Here is a 2,824-nt window from a genome sequence, read left to right as displayed (position 1 = left end):
AGAGGCGGTTCTTCCAAGCGATATCCGTCATGACTCGCCTCGTGTGGTGGCTTATGTTGAGTCTGCTAATGAGATAGCACGTCAAGATGCACTTGATGTGTTAGATGAGGAGCGTGACCCGGCGGCGGCTCGTTCGGTGATATATCAGCAAGATCTGCGTCGCTACCATAGCCGCAAAGTCAAGACCGGAGCCTTTCAAGAAGGCAACTTGGTGCTCCGGTTAATCCAAGATCAAACATATATGCATAATCTATCCCCACCTTGGGAATGACCCTTTGTAGCAAGAACACAAGGAATCGCGTAAGTCGGAGGAGGAGACCCGCCGGCCCTGGAATATTTCTCATCTTCGGCCTTATTACACTTGAGCCACTGGCTCTTGTGTTGTACATATTTTTATCAATGTATATATTATGATCAATATAATAAAGCTGGCATCCCTGATAATTTAGGGCTTCTATCGTTTCATTTCTAAGCATCCGAGTCTTTACTATTTGTTCATAAGGTCACTTGGGGGCTTCCAACCCACCAGGTTTAGCTTTCTTATGCTCTTGACCAGGCGTGGACGCCAAATCCTGAGTTTGTCCTGCCTGTCTGCAAGATGCTACTCCTGGATGACCCGTTGTACTCTTAATAGTCAATCTTTCTTAAGACCCTGAACCCGTTAAGGTTAAAACGGCGGTTTTTCATGTGAGGATCGACTTATAGTGAGCAAGGATAAATCTAAGGCTGTGCGGCCCATGAAAGCACTTGAATTTTAGAGGCTATGCGGCCCATGAAAGCACTTGAATTTTAAGGCTGTGCGGCCCATGAAAGCACTTGAATTTTTCTGAATTTCTTTTCTTCTGGATGTTTTGGATTTGCATCCCTTCAAGAGTTTTTCTGCTCAAGTGCGCTTGGTACAATTGAGGCCATGCAAAATTGATTATATGACTCATAATTGAGCATATTGGGTTTGGTAACCCGCCCTGATAGACGGCTCTAAATCGCTAGGATATTTTGCCTTGAGCAATCAAAATCATGATATTTCATGCCTACGGGTTAAAACCCGCTCTGGATTATAATTATCAAGGCATCACCATGACATCAATCTACATGTATGTCTTTCAATAATTGTATGAATATTTAGGGTTTGGTAACCCGCCCTGGCTTTAGAATCTAAGTCGCCAAAAAGTTTTCGTCTCAGATGGTCTTTACTCTATTCTTTCTATAAAAAAATTCATAGACTATTATATTGGGGTTTATTACCCGCCCTGGCTTAAACCGCCAGGGCATATGTTGTTCCACTTCTGTGCAGGAAATATGAAAATATTGATCTGACCCACATGGATGATGATATTATGAGAAAGTACAAGCGGCTGATTATAAATCTCGCATTGGCGGTTTAAAGATAACATGCATGATGGCATGACAGATCATTGTTTTCAAATCTAGCCTATTACAAGGCCACTATGGACCTGCATAATTGGAGCAAAGTGTTGTTTCCAGCACAGGAAATTATGCCCTGAGTTGAGAGCCACCCGATATCAATTGTCTACATCGCAACGGGTTGATGATTCTGGGTCATCCCGCTCCGGCTCTTCTTCTTCGCCCATCTGGATGTTAGGTGATGTCCAGTCGATGCCAGTTAAGGCTTCAAATGTATCTTCATCATTGATAATTCGGAACGGATCAACATCAGGGGCAAAATTATGCTTACGCATTGGAGGAGTGAGATCCACGACGTCATAAGACGACACCTTGACCTTAGCATTGTCCATGGTGTACGCCGGCTCATACCAGGATAAATCAGTCTCCTCGGCCAATTTGCATGCCAAGGGACGCATCTCCTTTACGCATTTTGCAAAGTCCGTCTGATCAAAAGGAGATCCATCTTCCCTGAGGCTTGGGCAGCCAGTGGGCATTTCCTCCGAGTCCAATACCGCTTGCAATTCTTTGGCTACGCTAAGAGCTCTAATGGTACCAGCGCGGGCGGCCGATCGTTTTATCTCTGACAGCTTTTGGGGCATTATAGACAATTTGGCTAGCACCTCCCTGATGAGTGTTGGCGGCTGTTTACCATTGGAGATAGCCACAAGAGTCTATTGAGTACCAGTGTATAATTGTTCAACCAATGCATATGTGGCTTTCAGCGTTACGAGCATCCTGACCTAGATTGGAGCTCCTGGGGCATGTTGAGCAAACGTACAGATGAGTCGCCAGGCGGGTCAAAATAAATAAGTTGTGAAAGGCTAAAAATTAAGCATTATTTACCAAAGATGGCAGCTGTCATAAGATTAATGTGTCGCTTTAAGCCGGATAGCTCCTCAATCACTAGCTTAAGAGCAGCTTCAACATTTTATGCTCTTTTCAATAGCGCCGCCTTCTCAGTCTCCCAGCCGGCTCTTTTAGTGTTGATATCAATTTTCAATATTTCAGTTACTTCCAAGGCGGCTTTCATTTCTAACCTGGCCTTTGAAGTTTCTGCTTGTTGTGACTTTATGATTCTGCCTCAAATCGCCCACCTGTGCTTCCTTCATGCTTAATTCAGCCTGAAATGCAATAGTCAAGCAGTACTTAGGAATTATGATGGTTATTTTATTGAAGTCCCAAGAACATTACAAGTACTCTACTTGGCACTTGGGGGCTAATGTCGGTCATTTCAAAATTGTTTTATGATCCGGCTCAATTTTTCAGTTTAAGCTGGCCCTTGGGGGCTACATGTTTGGATTTTGTCCACAATTCTAAGTCCCAGCTCAACTTTTCAAGTTTAAGCCGGCCCTTGGGGGCTACTGATTCAGATCTAATTGGGATAAATTGGTTTTGGGAAGCTACAGTGTGAAGACTA

The sequence above is a fragment of the Triticum aestivum genome, chromosome 7A (genome assembly GCF_018294505.1).
Source record: "Triticum aestivum cultivar Chinese Spring chromosome 7A, IWGSC CS RefSeq v2.1, whole genome shotgun sequence".
NCBI classification, from domain to species: Eukaryota; Viridiplantae; Streptophyta; class Magnoliopsida; order Poales; family Poaceae; genus Triticum; species Triticum aestivum.
The sequence above is the reverse complement of the archived record's forward strand: the minus strand, read 5'-3'. Positions refer to the sequence as shown.